This window comes from Gekko japonicus, unplaced genomic scaffold (assembly GCF_001447785.1).
Source record: "Gekko japonicus isolate JY-2015 unplaced genomic scaffold, Gekko_japonicus_V1.1 scaffold1837, whole genome shotgun sequence".
NCBI lineage: Eukaryota > Metazoa > Chordata > Lepidosauria > Squamata > Gekkonidae > Gekko > Gekko japonicus.
The window spans coordinates 134,697-159,518 of record NW_015170941.1 but is presented as its reverse complement, the minus strand read 5'-3'; the positions used below and the strand labels follow the sequence as shown (position 1 = coordinate 159,518).

Below are 24,822 nucleotides of genomic sequence, written 5' to 3'. Positions count from 1 at the left end.
GAAAGTTAAAAATCTCTCAGTTGGCAAACCATCTTCAGGTGATACATATCTGATAATTAAAGTCAACTGATCAGTATGTGAAATGTCAGGAGTGGAATCTACTGAAAAGCTGAAATATCCAGCCTTTCTTACATCAGCCCGAATTGCATCCTTAACTTTTTTTGCCATGAGCTGAATCATTTACTCACATATAGTTTTTGACAAATAAGAGGGATTGCCTGATCCAGAATGTCCATACTGTTCATATGAGCAAGTAAAAATGGATCAAATTTTGCCACTAGTTCTAGAAGACCAAGATAATTGCCATTATTTGGAGATCCAAAGTGTTCATTGTCTCCTCTGCATGGTAAGCCTCGTTCTACAAGAGTGCGTATTACAGCAATAATTCTCTCCATGACATGCCACCAGTACTGCTGTTCTGCTTTTATTTGTTCCTCTAGCTTGGAAGTTAACGTTTGCCCTTGCTTCCTTGTTAGGTAGGTCAACATGGCATTCCTATGCTTCTCTGAGTTTTCATGAGTTTGGATAAGATGGGGGTTTTGCCAGTCATCAAAGCCTTCAGTAGCTAAAGCTGTGGAAGAAGATGCAAGGTTTGGAAAGAGTTTACAAACAAAGCAAAAAATCTGGCCTTTTGAGAGAGAATATACTAGCCACTCTTGGCTATATATTTCCCTATTTGCTTTTGTTGAATAAAAAAGAGCTTTTGTGCAAAACCTGGACTGCTTTTTGTACACTCGCTTGGAATTTGAAAATGGTCCACAATGATGCAGAACTTGAGAGGGACCCCTCTCTACCCAATAGGATACTTCCTCATGTGATAATTCTGACCACAAACCAACATCTGTTACAGTAGATCTATGTTTGGCATTATCTTTATCTGCATCTGGAACACTTTGGCCTTGGCCTATCATACCAGGTGTGAACTGCAAAATCTGACTATTTACATTATTTTCTTGTGGCTCTTTAGCCTCTCCCTGTCCAGTTAGTGACTCTTGAATTAGTTCTATATTTCAGTTTAAGCCAGCATCATGGCTGCTTCCTCATAATCAGCTTGCTGTTCCACATCCTGCTTCGCTGTTTCTCTTTCAGGGAGGTTTTTGTCTGGTTGCATGCTAGTTGTTGGCTCAGGCTGGATAGCTTCACTGCTGGCTCTTGTTGCTTCAATGAGTGGTTGATGCACAAAAGCAGTGATTGGTCTTAACTTCATTACCATAGCATTTTCAAGTCTCTGTCTCTTGCACTTGCTAGCACCACTTTGAAATCTTTTACTCATGCTCAGATTAGAATCTAAAAATTAAAAGTAAAATTAATCTTCAACTGGATAAACACATGGATCAGAGGTCCATCAGTGGCTATTGGCACAAGGTATAGATGGTTGCTGCTGAAGGGTTACAGAATTAAGTTTTCCACTGTGGTGAAACGGGCACCCACCCTCAGCCCTGAGGGACTGAGTTAGGGGAAGTCACCACTCAGTGACTCCCTATGCCTTTCTTGAGGGGCAGTGAGACCTCTCTGGCTGACTCCTGGGGTTTGGAGATGAAAACCCCTAACTTTGGGTTTCTTTTGGAGGGTTGGCACCTGCACACTTTGGGGCTTTTCCCCTCCCAGGACCCTTCCTAAGGCATTGATAGTGGGCAGAGTGGGGGAGACTTCGTGGCAGAGCACCTGACTGGGGTTTTAAACAAAGAACAAAGATTTTATTGACTACTTACAAGTAACAGGATTTTAAACACAGAAAGGCACTTTAAATCAAACACAGAAAGGAAAACACCCCTGGGCACAAATAAAATAAGACAAAACGCAGTTCCTCTGTCCCTGAACTGATCACTATACTTATTTTCCCTCGGGATGAGGTTCAGTTACCAACCTGTAGCCTGGCCTCCTGCCTTCTACAGGTAGTTCTGGATCCCCCCGAGGATCCCTTCCCACTGCTGCCTTCCCTGATCCCCAAGGCCTCTCTCTGCCTGTGGGCAATCTGCAGCAAGAGCCTCCTGGCCTCTCTGAGGGTTGCAGGAAAACTCCCCCCTCCCAGGCTGGCTGAAGTATTTATATCTTCTGACTCTACCCCCTGGCTTTCTTGCACTTTCTGGCCATAGAGGCATCTGGGATTTGTAGGCCTTACCTGGAGTTTTGCCCTACTTCCCAGGGTGGGAAGTACCTTCCCACCAAAGTGTTACCTATTTATCTGCTTGCAATTCCTTGCTTTCGAACTGCTAGGTTGGCAGGAGCTGGAAGTAGAGATGGGAGCTCACTCCATCATGCGGCACCTGGGTCTCGAACTGCTAAACTACTGACCTTCCACAGCCTGCAGTTCAGCATTTTAACCACTTGAGCCACCGCAGTTACTGAAACTAAATAGATAGGCTGTCTGAAATCCCTTTAAAAGTATTTTCACCCACAAACCATGGAGTTTGCCCAAATACCAGAGCATATCCACACAACGTCCCCAACGTGATCATGTCACTTCCGGGTGATGTCATCATCCCCCCACTGGTCAGCTGGTCCATGGTGGGGAGAAGCCCCTGAAATTTGGGGATCCCCCACCTGGACTTGGGGGCTGACAAGCCTAGGAGATCAGCTGTAATTTCAGGAAATCTTCAGGCCCCACCTGGAGGCTGGCAACCCTAAGAAGAGGGCAACCAAGATGATTAAGGGATCAGAGTACTTTTCCTATGAAGAAATACTAAAGAGTCTGGAGGTTCTTAAGTTCACTGAAGATATGATTAATGGTCCAATCCTAAAAACACTTTCCTGGGTGTAGGCCCCGTGAATTGACTTGAGCAGGATTCCAAGTAGACCTCCTTAGGATAGCACTGTATGAGGGGGTACATGATAGAGGTTCTATACAATTATGAGGTGGTCAAAGTGGATAAAGAGAACGTTTTCTCTCTTTCTTTTTTTATTGACTCTCCTAAAAAGAAAGAGAATTTATGCTTTTAATATCAGAAAGGAGGAGGGTATATAGTGGGATTAAGAAAAGATTGGGTGATGCTTTCATTAGTATGTTAATCTTTTGTTAGTATTAAACAAATCTTCTTTTGGCTTCTTCTGTGAGTTGTCAATCGTCTTTCATCTTAACCTGTAAAAAACAATACCGTAGTGTCCTTTTGGCTTATTGTTAGTAAAGTCTTTTCTCGCGCATTCCGAACCATTCTTCATTATTTGGGCTGCCTCCCTTTCACATCTCTCAGATTGTATGATGAGCCTTTTCCTGCTCCAACATCTTCCAGAGTCTTGACTTCTCCCTCCGAGCCGCTGTCTTTGTCACTGTCCAATTCTTCCCATTTGGCGAGTGCTGCCTCCTCTGAACTGGTGTGTCTCTTCAAAAAATCTTGAGCTTTGATAATGGAGTCAATCTTCTCCCTTTTATCCTTGAACTTGAAAGTAAGTCCTTCTGGAATCAACCAGCAATAGCTAATTTGATGATTTTGCAAGAATAAGGTCAGTCCTTTGTATGCTTTCCTTTTCATTCGAATTTCAAATGGAACATCCTTCAAAATCCTGACTGTCTGCTCTCCAATCTTCATGGGCATTGAAGATGACACTCTCAGTATTTGATCCCAAACTTTCTGCTTTGTAAACTTGACTACCACTTCTGCCAGCAGGTTATTCATCTTTGTAAAGTTGGAATAGGCTCTGTAAACCAGATCCATTTCCTCGCTTATCTTATCCGCTTCCCAGCCGGTGAGTGTTGCCAAGGCTTCCGCTAAGATACTTCGGAGATCTTCTTTTTCCATTTCTTTGATGCCCTGAAACCGGAGAGTCAAATTTGATTTTTCCATTTGAAGCATCAATAACTTTTTGTCTTGCATTTCTTGGTGTTTTTCCATTTTATCCACCTTTTTCTTGACCTTTTGAGTGTCTTCTGTTGAGACCAGGCATTTTTGGGCAATTTCCTCCATTTTCTTGGCTGTAACATTCAACTGTGTCTGCTGGTTGCTAAGAACACTTTCCATATTTGTCAACGTTTGATTGATTTTCTGCATTTGCTCCAGCAGAGGGCGCAGAAGATCACTCTCCTGTTGAGTGACAGCTGGCTCCAGAGGGCGGGAGCTAGCACCGGAAGTTCCTCCCAGCTTCTTTGCCGGCTTCTCCTGAAACTTTTTCTGCCCCGACATCTTTGCTTTATTGTTTACTTTTGAAAAGTTCATGCCGTGCAGCTAGCAAATATATCTTTCTGCCTGTCTTTAAACAATTCACCAAAAGGTAACACTGCTTCTTTCAAATTTCGCTCCCCCCCTCTTCTCCTGTTAAATCAGTCTCTGTTATATCTGGGGGGAAGTTTCCCCTCCTCCCTTTCACTTTTTCATTGGGGGGGCGTGCGCTTCGCTCCTTTTTTCCCGTTTCCGACCAGCAACTCACAGTTTTGGCCGATTTTCTTCCTTTTAAACGCTTGTCCGCTTGATCACTCGGTGACGACCGGCGGCTCTGCTAGTCCCTGTGCGGGGCACTGCCGCGGCTAGGGCCATTGGGGCATGGGGCAAGCCTCAATTTCTGACCATCCGATCGGGAAAGAGGCACATCCCCTGTGCGCCCCGGATTGGAACCTCTGCCTGAGGTTCCTTAGGGTCTCCGCTTGTGCGGATTCCCCCCGTTGGCCGCGCGTGGGCGAATCGACTTCGGGAGCTCCCCGAAGATGCGACCGCCATTCACAGAGTCCAAACCGGAAGCCGACCACGTTTTCTCTCTTTCTAAGATATGAGAACTCCAGGTCACTTAGTGATATTGATGAGGAATAAATTCAGGATGGACTAAAAGAAGTATTTCTTTACTCAACAAATAATTACATTGTGGAATTCATTGTATTGAATGTAGTGATGGCCACATACATAGCTGGCTTTTAAAGCAGGTTAAATAGATCCCTGGAGGAATCTAGCCATGATGACTAAGAGGAATCTCCATGTCCAGAATTCAGTTAATCTCTGAATACTAATGCTAAGAGGCAACGTCGAGGAAAGCCTTGGCCTCTATGCACTGCTTGTTGATCCTTCAGGTCAATTGGCTGAACACTGTGTGGTAAAGAATAGGTGGATTAGATAGACCACTGGTATGATCTGGCAGAGTATCTCTCATGTAGAAGAATGGATAGTCAGGAAACAAAAATAATGTACCTTAATGGGGGAAAGGTTCACCAAGTTGTAAACTTGGGAATCATGTTTCAAACATTTTTCTGTCCTAAAACCAGAATAACTGGGAACACAACAGCTATCCTGCTGCATTAAACCAGTGTTTCATGTAGCACCATATCCTGTCTAATGAGAATGGCCGTGCCAGACGGAAGCTCACCAACAGGTTTCAAAGTCGTGATATATTATTACAAGCTAATAAAAGTCATAGTGCCTCTGGCAATAGAAATGGCACTTTTGGTTCTCTCTGGCGAGGATCCACCACATACATCTGACAAAGTGGCCTCTACCCCATGAAAGCTAATGCTAGAATAAAAACATATTAGTCATTATAGTTCCACAAGACTCCCTCTTATTTTGCAACAGCAGCATCCTAAACATGCCTGCTGAGAATCCTACTCAAGTTTATTCAATGGGTCTTAACACCCAGGAGCGAGTTCTTCGCTCTGCATTGTAATACGGCTACTCCTCTGGAATTATTTCCTCCTTTCTTTCTCTGTTATTCTGTTCTTAATAATACATTTTATTCAATCTTCAGCATAGGACACCAATAAAATAGTGGTTTCTTGTTACGATGACATAACTATCTGAGTAAACACCAGTTTGGAGAAAATGCTCATCCTGGTCTTTCAGTCGGTGTACTTTAAAATACCTTTGGGGTGATTTTTTTTTAGGGTTGCTTCCTTATCTTTCGGCTGGGGAGAAGTGTTTCTGTTCCAGACAAGAGTTGCCAAGAGGCATGATGTATGCTCTGTATATACAAAACTTTTTCTTCATAGTTTTTTTTAAAGAATGTGCAGGCCTCAGGATGTGGGCTTTAAAAGAGTATCATTGTGGCTTTTAGGCCTAGTTCTCAAAAACACCTTTAAAAATTGTCAGAAAATCCAGTTAGACCGGTTTAAAGCCAGTCAGGTGGCAGAAGTACTGTCAAACCGAACTCCATTCCTCAGTTCTTATAGATATTGTGTCAAGAAGTTGGCTAATAGGTTGTAATTATCAGCCAACCAGTCTGTAAGCCTAGAAGTGTGGTCACATTTGTTTTCAGCAGTTATAGAGATTAGATTACTTCCTGGTGACAAAAGCTGCCGCTGGATCAATACGTAATTTGTGTCTAAGGCAACAAATAGACATGGGAGGATGGGTAAAACCTTTTGAGGAAAAGGTAAGAGGCAGCCAGAGCAATCCTGTGTTGTGCCTGTGCTGTGGCAGCTAGCTGTGCCACCGCTTCAGCACTGCTAGTCACCTCCCTAAGGGAATAGTTACATGGTGGCCATATGGGAAAAAAGGAGCCCCAACAGTGTTGCTGGGCACTGTTGTGGCAGCATCCATGGCAATCCCGCCAAAGTGTTCCGTTCCGGCATTGTTAGAAGCAGGGGTCATTTCGTAGAAAAAGAGGTGCAGGGGCTCATTAGCATAGCTCATTACCATAACTTATTTGCATATGTCAAAACCCCTGACATCACTGGAAGTGTGTCAGAAGGCAACACTCACCACTCAGGCTCCACTGGACTGTTTTGGATTGCTAGCTATTGGGGGGGGGACGTGCAGATCTGTCCTCACAGAGGAGGGAGAGCTTGTACCTGAATAAAACCTGGTTTTAAAGGTGCCACTGGACTGTTTTGGACCGGGGGGCCGGGGGGAGGCTCTGCAGCTTACTTGGCTGCTTCTTGCTCTGACTGAGGGCTGCTGGGAGCTGGGGGTGGGGCTTGTTGCATGTGCCCACCCCCTGGGCTTTTTACTGCCGGAGCTCCGCTCCTGTGTGCTCCTGCAGGAAATGACCCCTGGTTACAAGCCAGGGCAGCATGACAGACAGGGCAGGCAGGACCTATGGGAGTTGTAAGTCAAGGAGGCTGAGCCAAGCATCTGTCATTGGCTGGAGGTGGAGAGGGGTAGGCCACAAAAGTGACACTCTTCTTCTGCCACTTAAGGAGACCAGCTCCTGTTACAAGCCCCAGCCAACTGTCAGTGGGAAGGGGTTGTCACCCATCAGCCCTATGGGCACCCTATAGTGACACCTTGCACACAGAGCGCCCAGGGCTCCAAAGGGTGATGATGGAGAAAAACAGGGATAGGAGGGTGGCCCCACTCACTGCCTGCCACAGCATACAGCAGGGCACCCATGCCAATGAGAGCATCCCCATGCCAACCCATTTGCCACACCTGCTTGAAGAACAGCAAGAGGAGGGGCAGGGAATGCAAGGGGTGCCAGGGCCCCCCGTAGAGACTCAGACAGGTCCCACAGCAGCCTCTCGGGGCACCCCTGTCCCTCACCCACATCACTTGCTATGGCAAGAAGCCCCTCCAGGTACCCAGCAGCTGCTTCTGGCCCCTCCATCCATTACTTCCCCTTGAAAAACATGTCCTGCCACTCACAACGGCTCTCCAGCCACTCCCGCTCACTTGCTGCCCACATGGAGGAATGGGTAGGCAGGCTGGGCTATGCCGGAACCCCCCCTCCAGTCCTCCAGCAGCCACAACACCTGGCCCAGGGGCAATGGCCCCACCACTGCCCCACTGCCCCCTCTGTCTGCCATCCAAAGACATCAAGTCTGCCCTCTGTGTCACCTCCTTCTCAGGCACCGGGGCCAGAGCATCCATGATGCCAAGCAACTGCAGGACCACAGAGGTTGCCTCCTTACATGTCCACAACATCAGCAGTTAACATCAGGGAATAGGGACCTCGGCATGGGGAAAACACAGCAGTTGTCCACGGGAGCTCCCAGGAGGATGCTGAGTCCCTTGCGCCCCATCCCCAGAGGTGTCTCACCACCTCCCTCAGCTCCCAGCCTGGGAGCCTGGCTGCCTTGGTTCTCCTCCCTGTTGCTCGGCTCCATATCCTCCTCACTAGGCACATGGGGGCAGGGTCCGTGGCGAGAGGTCCCAAGGATATCATAGGAGCACCATAGATGTGGTGATGGGAACATGACAGTGGCTGAGTCATCCTTCTCCATGGGGGCAGGGATTGAGACCTGGGTGCTCTGGCTGTTACTGCATCCTTAGACCTCCTCTCCGACTACATAGGATGGGCCTGTGGCAGCATCGCCACCCTATGAGTTGCCTACATGGGTCAGGACAATGGGAAGCAGAGGCAGTGGGTGGCACGACCTCACCCCCACAGCTGTGGCCATGTGGTCGTGGTGACCATGACACTTACCAGATAGGACCACAACACCATGGCCACCCACCAACATGGGGGTATCAATGCCCATGTGACAGCCTCTGCTCCTGGCTGATCTTCCTCCACCACCCGCTTGTAAGGAACACCTTTGGCCATGAGGACTTGGACACATTCCAGTGCTTCAGAGGAGACACTCTGTCCAGATGGCATGTCCCAGGGCAGACACCCATTCTGCGGCCATGGGCCAGAAGGCACGGCGGAGGGAGGTGGTGGAACTGCTCCTGGCAGTGACCAGGGCAATGCTCGCATTCTCCACCACCAACCTGTACAGCAGTGCCATCTTGACCTTGGTCCAGTTTGGCTGGCAATGGCTTTTCCTGCCACCAGATGTTGTGGCAGCCATGCCACCCACACACAAGGGGAATATGGAGGTAGGCAATCCCACTGTGATAAGATGCTGATCCCCTCGTCCTGCCCCACCTTCTACTCTCCTGTCGTGGTGATCACCAGCCAGGAGTTAGCTGCTGATGCTGGGCAATTAGCCACTCACATTGAAAACTGTGGCTCTGGCTTTCTGTCACCTTTGTGAATGCTGTCCCGTTTTCCCACAGGGCCAGGCCAGCTGCAAGCAGGATGGTGCACCCTCCCGCCCTTTTGTCCCATGCTCGGGGTGCACCACATTCACTTGCCACCAGTGCTCTATGTCTGGGTGGCACAGCGACGGCGGAGGAGGCGCTGTGCCTGCTGGTACTGGGTTCACAACAGCACTCTCCACCTTGCAGACAGAACCTGTCTTGATTGGTTTCGCCTAGACGGAGCTGCCATCCAGGCCCTGTGCGAGGAGCTTGGGCCCAGCCTTCCAGGGCTAAGCTCCCACTTCCTGTGCCATCCCCGTCTTGCAGAAAAAACTGCTGTCCCTGAGGTTCCTGGCCACTGGGTCCTTCCAGGATTTTGCCACAGAGGTGCTCAAAGTGTTGCAGACCTCCGCTAGTGACTGTCTACACAGCTCCCTGGATGCCATCCTGATGCTCCTCCAGGACCGTGTCTGTTTCCCCACTGAGGAGGGCAGGGCTGGCATCATTTGGAGTCTTCCCCAGTGTGGTGTGGGCCACTGACTGCACCCACATAGCCCTCATCACTTCCCTGGCTCTCATAATTCCATTCCTTCTGCCATTTATTTAGCTGTTATTTAGCTGTAGTTGGGAGTGTTTTTGTCTTTTGGTTAATTTACAAAATCTTATTTTTCTGGGGGAGTCCCTTAAGAATGTAGAGACCCAAGCCTTGCTGTGGTTAGCCTAGTTTTTGCTACTTTATGATTATCATGGGGACTACCCACTTTACCAATTAGGTATAGTAGTTAACATACCTCTTCATCTGTAGGCATCAAAGTTTGATCATGTTCGTTCTCAACAGCTGGGGAGAAGCCTTTCATATAATGAAACCTCTGGGAATATAATCCTCACTTTCTCTAACCATAGTGCACTTTGAAACAGAGATTTGACAAAATTGACCTACCTGTGGTACTTGCTGTTTGTTTTTTTTTCCCCCCCTGGGGGGGGGGGGGATCTGAACTTGCTAGTTAAACTGGTGCCCTAGAAGAGATGCACAGCTCCTTTCTATGGCAACTGTGGGATCCTAGTAGTATTCACACACACAATTCCAAATATGCCAGTACACTGAATGTCATACATCACAATGCTACTTTTGACTACAATTACCAAAGCACACTGATCTCTTCTCTAAGGTCAAATCCACATGTGTGTTTCTTGCCGGTTTCCTGACATTTTCGCTCCCATCCCCCAACAAACTGTCTACATTTGCATCCGGTTTCATGCTGGCAGTGCGCCAATATAAAAATCAATGTCTGCATATGTTTCCCGCCCTCCGGTAGTGACTCCATTGTCATAGCCGTTCCGCACTGGTTTAAATAAATGCTGTTCTTTGCTGCTCTAACCCCTCCTTTCTGGCTTCGTTGCGCTGTCAACCTAATGCAGACATTTTTGAGTCATTGCTCCGCTAATTCTTAAATAATTCCAACTGGTGGCGCACAATAAACTAGGTGGTAACTTGTGGTTTGATTCCAACAGTACTCTTTTCTCTTTTTACTAGCTAGCCCCCCAAATAATTTTTAAAATTTGTATCTTGTTTTGAAGCTTTTATTTCTTGACCCCTTTTACAGATCGACTGAACATTTTTAAGTTCACTACTGGTGCAGTAAGAGCTTGCATTTATCTCAAAACATTTAAATCCAGAAATGGCGTTTCTAATTTTATTCCCACTTGGCTCTATTTCCTCATAGCTATGTACCAGCCCTCAAATCTTATCTTCCAAAATTTACTTTGAGCTGTAGGAGGCACACTCAGCAGTAAAAACACAAGACCTTGTGTTTAGCTCAGTGGGTAAATTCCTGCCCTGTAAATCAGGGCATTGTTGGTTTGATTCCTGCATGGCTGCTTTTACTCATCCCTATGTACCAGTCCTCAAAATTTTTTATTTGAAATGTATCTGTTTATTAAATTTATAATCACTGACTATGACTGGGCAATGCACAGTCAGCAGCTTTTTCGAGTAAGAGCTTGCATTTGGCTCAAAAAGTTGCAATTCCTGCCTTGTAGTCATGGTGTTTCTCATTTTTTAAGTTCACAGGGGTAAGAATGACAGACCCTAGGAGTAACAGAAGTGTTCTGGGAATGGAATGACAGGCTCCAGAGTGGAATGACAGCCCCTGGGGGTAGCAGGAGTGTTCTGGAACTGGAATAAGAGACCACGGAGTGGAATGGCAGCCCCTGGGGGTAGCAGGAGCGTTCAGGGACTGGAATGAGAGACCACAGAGTGGAATGATAGCCCCTAGGGGTAGCAGGAGTGTTCTGGAACTGGAATGAGAGACCATGGAGTGGAATGACAGCCCCTGGGGGTAGCAGCAGTGTTCTGGGAATGGAATAACAGACCCCAGAGTGGAATGACAGCCCCTCGGGGTAGCAGTTGTGTTCTGGGAGTAGAATGACAGGCCCAATGGTGGAATGACATCCCGTTGGAGTAAGAGGAGTGTTCTGGAACTGGAATGACAGGCCTATCATTACAGTCCCAGGACACATCTCCTACCCCCTGGGCTGTCATTCCACTCTGGAGCCGGTTATTCCAGTCCCAGAATACTTCTGCTAACCCCAGGGGCTACCATTCCACTGTGGGGCTTCTCATTCCAGTCCCAGAACACTCCAGTAACCCCCAGGGGCCATCTAGTGATGAACAATAAATTGTGATTACATAACTGAAAAAAAAGACAAAGTGGACAGCTCCTCTAATGCTAACTTGAAAGCAGAGGTGCAGCAGTTCTAAACCACATGGGATAACAGTGGTACCAAGCTGATTCTAAAATGCATGTGTAGATTCAGCCTAAGCCCCATTGGCTACAGGAGTTTGGGATTACAGCCCAGATCTGGTAGCTAAGACTTTTACCACAATAAGCAATTTTAGAAAGAGCATAATACTATAATGAAATATTCTTAATCCTTAACATTTTTAAATGATGCTTTGATTCTGCATTCAGGTCTTGTTTGCTAGAGCCTGTTGCTGTGGGGAAGATTGAAATATCACAATTTAAACCTTATGACCTCTATTTTCCAAACAAATAAGCAGCTTTTCCTGGGCGAAGAAGCATAAGAGGTACTTATGCATGTCTCTGACCTGTTCTGTGTCCCTTGTTGACTTTTGAGCAATACACTCTAAGCTCTACAGTCAGCAAAAAGAGAAAGGGGAAGGGCAGACTCCACTGAAGTACTACTGGCATAATTGATTATTTTTTCACTTCCAGCGGATTCCTATTGTGTCATGTGTTTCCCCCTGAGGAGGTCAATTCACATTAAGTTCAATATGACATCGATGCACGGGAGACCAAGGATGCAGGACCAAAGAGTGACAATTTAACTGGGGTTTAGTGATTAGATATGTAAGGTGTACTCTCTGTAATATCACAGCAAAGAGCCAGCTATCTAGCAGTGACACAAACAAGATATTCTAAATGAATTGCTTGTAATGAACACCCATCAAACTCAGAGGAAGATGAGTGTCTTTTGAATATTACCGCCATAATACGGGAGATGTCATTCTGTGGCTGAGTTCAGCCTGGCAGTTTGCCCCAAGATAGGCACGTGCCAGAAACGTTTCACAAACGGATTAAAGGGGCTGTTCACACAGGCACATCTGTCAGGCGTTCTTCAGCCGTACTCAGCCCGTCTTGTAGCGCTTGCCTCCTGAGTTTAAAAAGTACCTGGTGAAAGTGGTAGCAAACCCTGGAGAGCGAAGTCATCCCAAAGTCATCCCGCACCAACAAAGTGTGAACACCGAAAGTCGCAATTGCTTGTGCGCATAAGCGCATATCTCCGGATTACCAAAAAGAAAGCTGTGCCTTACAGCCGCGCCTTCGCCAGAGGCAGGCCAACAGTGCGAACGCTCCCTTGCGCCTCCTCCCCGGTATGCTCCCGCATCAGTCAGTGCAGTGTGACTGGGAATACCCAGAACAAGTCCTGGTCTTTTTTGCCACGACTCCCTTGCGCTTCAAACTGCCAGCCTGTCCTTGGCCTATGACAGTGATTTAACATTTAAAGGCCTTTCTCTGTAGCATGGGACCAATTGCAGAGGTTTTTTCTACCCAATCATTGCCCATCTGAGGCTAGGGGCAACAAATGGGTGGTAAGGATCTATAGAATTGGCCCAACCCGTGTGGTAATGTACTTATAAATGTTGCAGCAGTCCCATTAAGTTAATCAAAGAGAAAGTAAGTTCATTTTTGTCCCAGTTTTCCTCCAAGGAAGATATCTCATTCTCCCCTCACAAAACCTTTTTCAAGTAAGTTAGCTAAGATCATGACTTGGCCATAGGCCATTCAGTGAGCACAGTAGAATGGAGATTTGTACCACGTTTTACCAGATGGCTAATTAACTGCTACACCAAGCTTAAGATCAATGTGACATTGAACCTAAGAATGCGGAATCATGGGTAAGCTTCCATGCCACTGCTGTGACATCCAAATGTCATCTTGCTTTTGAATAACATTTTGGATTTCAGCATAAAGTTTGAAAGACGCCCTATCTCTTGATCCCTGAAGTAGTGATGCATTTGTATGGATGCGACTCTGCATTTGGTATTTGTCCCTTTAGGGTTGAAAACCATCACATATTACTCTCAGAAGATGCTCTGCCCACACAAAAAAGTTCACACTTTTCTATATGGGTTTCTTGGCAAAAAGAGCTACCTATCAGCATGATTTTTCCTCCAATTAGATATGAGGGAAGAAAACATAGGTGAGCAGAATTACAAGTGATCTTGAAGAACAGACAATATAAGTACAGTGAGCTGGAATAACAGTTGCTATAAAGATATATACAGCCTAAATGGTTATATTTTGTAAACTTTTGTTCCAAGACCTGGCTTGATCTATGTTTATGCTGTGGAATAGGTACCATTGGCAAAAATGTATAGAAAGGCTTAGAAGGTGCCAACAGAAGATGCTCGTACCTTCTAATATTCTGTTTCAAGCTTTGATTAGATGTCACGTTATTGAATCTTAATAAGTATTGTGATACAGCTGGACTTGCAGCAGCAAAGGATTGTTTATTTGGCCAAAGAATCTGGAAAGAGAACAGAGAGATATTAAAATACCCTTAATAACAATGTTATGATCACATAAAGTAGATAAATTGTTGGCCAATCCTGATAATACTGAGAAGGTGTAAACTGTAATAAAATAAACCCAGATCTTCCCCTATTACATCAGCAAAGAAGTCACAGATCCTAAAATACCAAGTAGGACCTAACTTGCAATCAAGGAGTGGTGACTAAGATGAAGGGAATATGGCTGCAGTCACATGCACCAGTTGAAGCAGAGAGGAAGTGAGACTGTTCTCTCCGGAGGAATTTGACACGCAGTTGCGAGATTGTTGGAAAATAGTCAAAAATAATTACTCAGAGTATCGATGGATCTTGCTTCACTGGAGAGGAGAGATTTTCTTTGTGTTAAAAAACTTTATTTCTAAGGGTAAAGGTACACAGGAAACCTAACAAAATAGCAAACATATCTAAGAGCTACATTTCTACATCTTACTGCTAGGAAAGCATGGTTACACACAACACCTAACAATGGAGAATCCTCCTCCTTCTTGATCCCTAGAAAGGAAGTCACCTGAAACTAGTAACCAATCAGTATTACAATACAAGCCACTTTTCCCGGGATTTCTCCCCATTGGCTCTGTGCCAGTTTTCTGTTCCAGGTCAGTCTAAACAATAGCATTGAAAGGTAAACAAGTTAACCCTACAATGGCTGGAATCTGAGACCTTGCAACTCATAAATTTCCAACAGAGATCACACAGCCCTTTGAAGCCTTGGGTGCAGCCCGTCACGGTGTGATCAGACACAACTGTGGGTGAGTCTTTTCTTGCCATTTGTTTCCCTTGCACATAAATGAGGAATCGCACCTCTGCACTGAGGGCCCCCTGTGGAGTATGCGATGATGCACATACTGTGTGTGGGGGGAACACAGCATGGAGTCGAGATGGTCTGATCAGACAATCCCGACAGCATGAGAGCGTGCTTGAGTGATCAGACAGGGGAAAGTCCACACGTGGCCTGCCTTATCCGGATAACACCGGACGTTCCCTGGTGTATTTTAAATCCACTACTATGGTGGAGCAGCTCGGGTTGCCGACAACTGTGGGACACTTCCCAGATGTTGCATTCGCACCCATGTTGGATCTAAAGGAGTGTGTGATCACAGCCTATAACTGCCATTTCTAATATTTTCAAGTGTCAAATTGGCTCCTACCAGCTTTTCCATTCCTCCTAATTGCAGCCCCTTTCCTTAGGGGGCTTTTGTCCACATGGGTCCCATGATACATGGCATAGTCTTTTGTGGTTAAAAGGGATCCATTCTCCCTTTCTCATCACCAGAAAAGCTGGAAGGATAAAACCCCTCATCTTTTAAGTATAGCTAGGCTGCGGTCACACGGAGCATTAGCCACACTACAGAGACGGAAGATAGGCGGATTTTCCGGGCGCAATCACACCGCCACATCTGGGAAGCATAGAGCTCCCGTGGCTCACCTGAGGCTTCCCGCTGAAGATGCAGGGTAAAAAACTAGCACTTCCGTGGTACTAGTTTCCGAAAACCGCGGGGCAAGGGCGGGCGTCTGATCGCGTTTTCGGTGGCATTCGGGGCCCACCCATGTCCCCTCGCAAAAAGGTTTCCCCCCCCCAAGTCTCCATGGGATGCACACAAGCACCCAACGGAGCATGCGCACACTTCAGTTTTTTTTTAAAAAAAACCACACAACCCCGTTTGCTTGCCGCCCCGCTTCTTTGCCTGTGGTGTGATCGGCACCTCCCCCCTAACCACGGGACCTCGAGGGACCTCAACCGGACGTCTGATCCCGCAGCCGCCCGTTATTTTGCCCTGGGGCAAACATCCCCGCTTCCCCCCCCCCCGCATTTTCCAGCCCATGTGATCGGAGCCATAAATTAGAAAAATCAATCAATTCATACTTTCAAACCAAAAGGGAGAGTGAAAACTGGAACCAGAAGATAGTAACCCTACTCATATATCTCTTTTGGAGGACTCCTTAGTGCATTTCCAGCTTTGGAATGAAACCCAATTGGGAGCTGTTAGCTCTTGTGGAGAAATACTTTGTAGCAGCATTTGTTATCACTTAGCTTAAGTTCCCCAATTTTAAAATGGGAATGACAGTACTTCTCCTGACAAAGGTGTCATTCAGTGTTAAGTGAAATGAGGGAAGTTTGTTTTTTAAGCCTCAGGCAAGGTACAAGTAAGCAGCAATGGAAACAGGCATAAATAATACCAACAATACATTTATTGCTACTTGTCAATACAGCAGCCCTGCTGTGAACAGTGTAATCCATATGAGGCAGAAAATGGACATTTCATACTTCTTACATTATCCCCTAGCTCTGTTAAGTTGCTGTAAGGGCCAAAATACATATTACATGTACACGAGCAGGGGTCATTTCCTCCAGGAGCGCACAGGAGCAGAGCTCCGGCAGTAAAGAGCCCAGGGGGCGGGCACATGCAACAAGCCCCACCCCCTGCTCCCAACAGCCCTCAGTCAGAGCAAGAAGCAGCCAGCTAAGTTGCAGAGCTCCCCCAGCCCCCCCAGATAGCAATCCAAAACAGTCCAATGGCACCTTTAAGGCCAAGGTTTATTCAGGTACAAGCTCTCCCTCCTCTGCGAGGACAGATCTGCACATCCCCCCCCCCAATAGCTAGCAATCCAAAACAGTCCAGTGGAGCCTGAGCGGTGGGTGTTGCCTTCTGACACACTTCTGGTGATGCCAGGGGGTTTGGCATATGCAAATAAGTTCTGCTAATGAGTTATGCTAATGAGCTCCTGCACCTCTTTTTCTACGAAATGACCCCTGTTACATGAGTCAGATCATGGGTGCCTAACCCAACTCTCAGTCACATGCTTATGCAGGAACTAACCTTTAAAATCCTCTCAGTCACTTTGTGAGCTCCAATTGCTGCAAAGGGTTCAGTCTTCCCTGCTGGACTGTTTTTGCCAGCAGAAACAGTTGTGGGGGGAGGCCTGTTTGTCCGTTCCTCAGGTGCCCATCCCAGGGCACACAGAGTTTGAAGAAAGGGAAAACAGGCCCACTCCACAGCCCTTTCCACTCGGAAAATTGTGTAGGACAGAAGCCTTAAGCCCCTCTTTTCCCACTTGTAGCAATTGGATTTGTATGGAACTGTTTTTAAAGGTTAGTCCTTGTGTGAACATATGGTTCAGAGTTGGATCTGACACCCATTACCTGACTTGTGTCACACGTAATGTGTATTTTGGCCCTAACATATAACAGAGAAAGCAGACAATAGTACTCCAATGCTAACAAACTTTATCTGGACTTAAGACATAATGATTTCAAAACTTAATTCATATTATATGTGCTAGGGACTGCAACTTCAAATACCATTCTGGTTTCCTCACTTGCATACTAATACTTCCTTTAAACTACCTTAGTTTCTGAGTGGAGAGAACTCTATAAGGTCTTGATGGTAGTGCCAGCATATGCCATGCTGGAAAAATGCCCAACCTTGATCAACACTCACTGAGCAGAAATCTGCCCACTCTGCCTGAATTAGAAATATAGACTTGTTTCAGTTTAAGAAGGTTGTAGTTTGTAAGACTGAGTTTGCTTCTTCTTTTCCTATGTAATATTTTCTTATTTGCTAGAGTTGTATTGTATTGAGCTACTTAAGAAAAAATTGCACATTTTAAACCAGGGCTTTTTTTTGTGATGGTAATCACTTGTACTGAGTACTGGCACCTTTTCTGGGGTTCTCCCAAGTCCTGATCTTCATGCACCAGCCTGCCCCACGCAGCCAGAGAAGTAGAGTGGGACCTCAAGACCAGCCTAGAAGGGATCTACAGAGGGATGGTGAATTGGTAGAATTTGGAACAACCTTGCATGTGAGTACTGGCATTTTTTTTTTTTACAAAAAAGTACTGCTACTTCTTGTTTCTTCTCCCAGTATTTGCAGCTCTCCATTCTCACACACAATGGCCTTTGAATGGAAATATCCCATAAAGATCACAACGAGTGACTGAGCACATTGTATTCTGAAGCAGTGTTTGGCTTGAATTAGCTGAAGTAGAATCTGCCCTTTTCCTGGCGGCTCCCATGTGGCTAGATAATGATTTTGCTATAACTTGTACATGTAATAAAAAGATTGCAGCTAGGAAAGCTATTGGGACTCAGATTAAAGTCACTTTGCAAAAAAGAGTAAAAAAAAAACATACCGCCAGTCACAGAGGAGTCCATCCAATCTAGAGCTCAAAGAGTAGCAATTCAAAGGTCGTTTTATGGAACGTTTTGGCCAACCAGCAGGAAAATCCCCATAAGGAGCAGGTCTGGTGTGAACTGACTGGTAAGTCAAGAGCAGATTCTTCTGTCTGGGCTGCCTCTGAAACAAATCTCCACCACGTAGGATGTGAGATTAAAGAGAATGGCCCACATGTGCTAAAATGAGAGGTGTGGCTGGGACACAGAAGGAAGCAGCAGGGAACCACCTCTTGGCAAGTTGTCACTTCATTTTCTTTTCCTCTTTTAAGACTTGCGGTGCTCTGAACAAGCAGGGCTTTCATTCATGCTGTTGCTTTCATAACAGGTAATGGTATGTTACAGACAACTAACCCTGGTAACCATAGAACAAAAAGTGTCAGGACAATGAAAGGAAACTAAAAGACTGGAATATGAGCTGTGCACTGGCCTAGATTGAGTACTTCTATTTAAAATATGGTTTAGATACTTTATAACTGAGGGGGCCTTTAAGCATTGCTCTCGTTTCTTTTACATGAACAGCTTCCAGGAAACCCAGCCACATCAGCAAGGCCTGAGGATACGGGTCTTATGGAACTGATGCTGCCTCCCAATGGAGTGATGATTCTTTGCTCGGGATCCAAAACAGGTAGCTTTGAATCCTGTAGGAAGATCATTGCAGTGTTATAGACATGTAGGAACCTGCCCCCCCCATACCACCATGGAAAAGGGCTGTTTGTGTTTAAAGGGCCTTCTGGCTCGTTGAGCTGAGGTCACTTAGGGAGGTACAGAAGCAGTGAGATCCTTTCCATTAAGTATGTTTAGGCTCTCACTGTTTGCAGGTAACAAAATGATATATGATCTCATTTCACCTGGAGTCACAAGTGTTCTCCAGAAAGCTCTATGAGACTCAAGAGTCTGGTGCCTGCTGAGGCTGTCATTTGAGGGATGATTCATAGATCACAGGTCTGAACTTTTAGTCCACAGTGAAGCAGTCATCCAGCAGTTCTGCAATGTGCCTGATCCTTGGCAAGAACATGGTGATGAGCTTGGTGACATTTCACACGGAACTTATCATGCATGGGAATTCTGAGTTACAGTGAAGCAATCAGATGGTCATTTCACCACGCACTGAAACCTTACGCTACACCCTCAAGTCAGCTGTAATAATGACTCCGCCCCTGTGAGCTCTGAATGGCTGTTCAGATAGAGATGGTATAATAACTAGCAATCATTCAGGGACCTGAAATGCAACAATACTTTCTGCTTTGCTCTTGAGAGACCATTGATGGATTCAACAACAAACTGCTTTGCTTCCTTTTTGTCACAATGAATGAGGCAGAAAAACTAAAAAGAACTACTAGGATTTTCGTTTTAAAGTAGCCAGCCTGTATGCATACCCCCTACATGTCTTGTGACAACTAATTTGGGAATAAAAGGCAAGCTTTCAGACTGTATATAAAAAAATTCTCCACTATACATCAAGGTGTCCAGTAAGTGAATGACAAATATATCTGAAAATTCACAGAGCTTATCCTGGCTTTGTCAGGAATTTTCTAATGTGACAAAAAGTCTCTCAAGAGTTACTTTAAAAAGGTGTCTGAATCATCTTTGATCTTACTTCCATTAATTTTCAATAAATCTTGCAATTGAACTCTTAAGAAAGAAGTTTGAAAGAGAAGTCAAAGTTATAAACAGACAAGTGGAGTCACTTCAGTCTCAAAAAGCTGATGATTACCATGGAAATACGCATTCTCTTCTAAACACAGTGGATCCTCCCAGGGCTGAATACAGACATAGGATTCTTATCCCATTACAGTTGGCCAGTTTTCTGCATTTCCTACCTCTATGAATATCTTCCTGCTCTAATCAAGCCAGTTATGTTTTGTATTGTACCTCTGAATCCTGACTACAACTTATTAGTAACACCTCTCCTACTTTCTGACCTGGATATAAGGGCTGATGGAGCTTCATTCCTATTTTTATCTAATGAGCTTTGACTCTGGAAATCTTAATATCCTGGACATTTTTGTTGGTCTTTAAGGTGCTACTGGGCTTGAATTTTATTCTAAACACACGATGCAGAAATAAGTCCCACTGGTTCTGAAGAATCTACTTTATTGCATTACAATCAGGGTGAAATGTCATACAGCACACTGTAGCAAGACATGTTTTTTATGCAGTGTAGTAGGACTCAGCTTGTTGAAAAATTGTCATACATGTTATGAAAATATAACCAGTGCAGTACTTAACAGTGAGAACAAGATCAACTCTAAAGCTACAGTCCTATACACACTTGCCTGGTGGGATATACTGAGTAAATATGCTTCAGGGAGGTCATTCCAATGGGAGAGTTAAAAATGTCTGTAACATTCTCCCTCATTGGTTTTAATGTGATTTCAAAAGGCTTAACTTTGGCTGCATTGTGACATTTCTCATTTTCTTTCACAGACTTTGCAAAAGTTCTACCTCTTTATAACTTCAGTAATCTTCAAGTATTGGGGACCCTATATGGGGGAAATGTTTTAAATAAAATAAAAAAAACTTCTAGAACAGTTTGAGTTTTACTAAATATGAATTGCCACTCACATTGTCTCAGACAGGGATTCTCAGACACCTGCTACTTTGGCTCATGTTCTGCTTGCCGGTTCCAAGTGGGGAGACAATTTTTTGTTGAGCAACTCTAGCCATTTTGGTGGGGCATTCAAATAGTACAGTGTAATTGACAGCATTCATGCATACATGTTCTTGCACAACCAATGGGAGTCTAGTTTCCCCTTACACCTGATGTCACACAACTCTGCTTAGAAGCTAACCATTTGAATGAGTAGTGTGCAAACCAATCAGTCAGTGATTATAAATAAATACTCCAGATTTTTACACAGTCATACTGTTCAAGTCCATGTTATCACTGAGGTTATTTCATAGATGAGCTTTGCCTCATAGCTTCAAGGGAGTCATAGTACCCTCTTGCACATCATTTAATTACGCGAAACTACCATCCATGCCTCTGTTGGAGAACCAATTTCACCTGCTGGGCAGATGCAAAAGTGGCTTGAGAAATAGGACTCTACCACCACAGCTAGTGAGGCAAGGAAGTCTAAGGGCTGGATCAAGATGGATTACAGCTATCAAAAATGGTATGTTCACCTGCTGAAGGCTGAACACGTTCACAGCACAAACCACAAACCGGTTCTGGTCACATGCAGAATTAGCCACGCGATAAGGACTAATGCCGGGCGGATTTTAAGGGTGCAATCACATGAAAACATCTGGCAAGTGTCCCACACCTATCAGCAATCCGTATTGCCCAGCCAAAGATGCGGAGTAAAAAGATACCGGGGAAAGTGCAGTGTTTTCTGGAAAACGCACGGCGCGGGCAGGCATCTGATCATGGAAGCACTGGTATCCCATTGCATCCGGTGCCCATCTGTGTCACACAGGATTTTTTTTTACACCTCCATGGTATGCGTGCAAACGCAGAACTGCGCATGCGCACAAACACGTTACTGCTGAACTGAACCGCCTCACCCTTCTTTGCCACGCTTCACCATCAACGTGTGATCAGTGGCTGACAGCCTGAGCATGGAGCCTCGGGGTAACGTCTGATCATGATACCCCGCTTCATTTTGCTTCAGAGCAAAAAGCCTCACTTCCCCCCCCAGATTATCTCGCTCGTGTGACCGGGGCCACCATTTCTCAAACCACAGTCTCAAACCACAAACCATTTTGAAACTGGATCTTGCACATAAAAGTGTTACCAAATGAAATTTCCAGATTCAAATACTGAAAATTTGATTGTCTCATTAGTCCCCTACACAGTTAAATGTATCTCTACTGTTCCTACTGTATCCCGCAGTGAGATAAGAGGACTGCAAGCTTTCTTCTTCCTCCTGTAGGATTCCTCTTTTATTCTTGGTGGTAGGGAATACAGCTGGATAGAATATACTTTTGAAGTTGATTTATTTTAAAAAGGAGACAGAAAATCACTGGATCTTCACTGTACCAATTGTTACATTTCCCCCATTTTAATGCCATCTTCATCTTTGGGATGACTGTCAGGAGATACTTGCACCAAAAACATGGTTAATACCCTCCTATATGGGCTTCTGTGGCAGAAAAAAAAACCCCTACCTGTCAAAATGACTGTTTGTTCTTTTAGATCTGAGAGAAAGAAACATGGGCAAGCAAGGTTACAGATGTTTATGAAGAATGGACAAGATAAGTGCAGTCAATCAGTTGCAATAAGAGGTGTTATTAGCACTCCACCTTCTGGTGGGAATGGGGATTATATTGCTTTCTAAGCCTTCCAGTTCACCCTACCCACTCAGAACTCTTTTCACTAAGAAGCATATAAAGAAGCATATAAAGCATGCCAATTTGATGCCTATCCAACTTTTTAATGAAAGCTTTCAAGGAATTAGATTCATAACTTTCTTGAGCAGTTTTTTCTATTGCTGGAGTCTTGTAGTAGAAAGCTTTTCTTAATATTTATAGTAGGTCGACTGTCCTCTAAGTTTAAAAAATCTTGTTCTTAATGGATGGGGCGAACTCTTGTATTTTCAGGGCATTTTAAGAACAATTGCCCCTTAGTCTCGCTACTTCCAATTCATTTTAGAGAATCTTGTCTAAACAACATGTTCTTCAAGTAGAGACTACTCATGACAATGGTTTCTTGTGGCAGTGGTTGCCATGTCAAGCTGGTTCTATGCGCTGTGCTGTAAATCACCAGACAGATCAAAGAACTTTTATCTGCACATATACCAACTTTTGTTTTGGAAGTTTGAAGTGGCAAGGGGAAAATGCCTGCAGTATGTATTGTAAGCTTCTGTAGAAACAAAATCTTGCTTAGTGTCTACAGCCTTTGGGAGTAGTTTAATGTTTCCCTGACCACCTGGCAGCCATTTTGTCCAGGAAGACGCTAAAGTAGACCATATAACAAGTTTCTGGAAATGAGGGATTAGCCCAAAAGTGCTATGAAGTCTTAATTAAAATGATCCAACATATTCCATGAGACTCTTCCTCAGGGAACTGTAAATTTATTACAGAGTCCTTGGGAAAAAAACCACAATCACCTGGTACAAACCAGATTGCCATTAATATTCAACTTTCTTATAACTTCTTGATTACATACTTCACTTCCAGTTTTGATCTTCATGTCTTTCCATAAGTCTTAAAAGTGCCCAAGATATATGCTTGCAGATCAAACAGGCGATGGTATTCCCCATGCTTTACAACATTCTGCCACATCTACCACTGCAGAGAATGTATTCCTTTTCTAGAATTGTAGAAAGTATATGTTGTGTATTTATATCTGTTTCAATGATGTGGACTAATTTAAAAACTATGTATGACATATAGTATAAGGAAACTTCCCTTTTCAACTACTACTAAGATGCTATTGTTATATATTTATATAATTATCATAATCATATCATATCCATATACCTATTTTTCAAGTGTGGCCATCTGCGGATATCTAAATCCACAGATTGGAGCCACACTTACCCAAAACAGATAGTTTTGCAAACTTAGGTACTCCCCAGCTATGCTAAGAAACCTAAAAACTTTTAAAAATACATTTTGGGGGCTTTCAATTTCCCCCCATGTGCAAACAAAGAGCCTGCCTCCTCCTCTGTTGGATGGCTTGCTGCCACCTTCCTCCTTGACACTGGAAGAGGGAAGCTTCAGCAGGCCCCACAGTAGAAGCCATGAACCATGCAGGGCTCACCAGTGTTGGGGGGTAGGGTGGGGGAAAGCCTCAATGGGCTCAGCTGCTGGGAGCCATGCTCGCTGCTGTCATCCTTGACAGTAGGGGGGAGCCTTGATAGACCTGGTGGCAGAGGCTGGGAGTCATGCCAAGCCTGGCTGCAGTGATGGGGGGAGGGAAATAAAGGCAAGAAGGGGAAGAGATTCCCTGAATATTGCAGGTTCCCACTTGTATATTCTAATAACCAAATTGGCCAAATCTGAGGAAACTTAAATCTGATGGAGACATGAATGGACAGGACAGATATTTCTACAAACCTGAAAAATGCCCCTGGTTTGCAGAAAAACCAGAAATTGGGGGAAAAATACAGGGCGGGTTAAAAATACCCCAAATAATAAAAGGAGTTCCTGCAGATTTAAGAAATGGAAGCCCTCAGTGCCTGTTGCTAGGCAACCACAGCATTCTAGGCTTGGTTTCTCTCAGTAAAAGGCAGAAGAAGGGGGCAGCACCCTTTCCAGGGCTTTTATAGCCTTTGAGGGAGGATTCATCAGGGCTAGGCCCCTATTAGAGTTTCAGACAGTTAGATTAGAGTTTAGATTAGATATTAGATTAGAGGATTAGAGTTTCAGATTTAACCCTGGGTTAAATAATCAGTCTGCCATGGAAACTCATTGAGTGATATTGTGTGAGTCACATAGTTTCAGTCTAACCTACTCCACAGGCTTGTTGTGAGGATAAAAAGGAGAAGAAGAGAATGATATAAGATGCTTTGGTCTCCACTGTGGAGAAAGGTCTGGTATAAGGAATAATAAATATAGTTGAATGTGGGAGGCAGATAAAAGTTAGGCTGGTGAATGGCTGAGAAGGAAAGAATGAGGCAAGGAGAGGTGGGAGGATTGTTGGGAGACCTAGTATGTTAAGCCAGATCCCTTGTTAAAGATAGCAGAGTGCACTAGGCTCAGAGAGCAGCAGAGCTCCTTTGTTTAGCATATGCTTGTAAGACTACAAAGTTGCACAGAGCCACCTATCAGTGTAAACGAAATAAGAA

At 44.9% G+C, this 24,822-nt stretch overlaps 1 protein-coding gene across 1 annotated transcript in view; it reads right to left on the bottom strand.

Moving 5' to 3' along the window:
- Nucleotides 1-13,829, bottom strand: part of SLC13A1 (solute carrier family 13 (sodium/sulfate symporter), member 1) — a 122,450-nt gene extending 108,621 nt beyond the window's left edge. The window contains exon 1 of the mRNA XM_015418878.1: nt 13,759-13,829. The gene's annotated coding sequence lies outside the window, so the exon portion shown is untranslated. The remainder of the gene's footprint in view (nt 1-13,758) is intronic.
- Between the last annotated feature and the right edge of the window lie 10,993 nt (nt 13,830-24,822).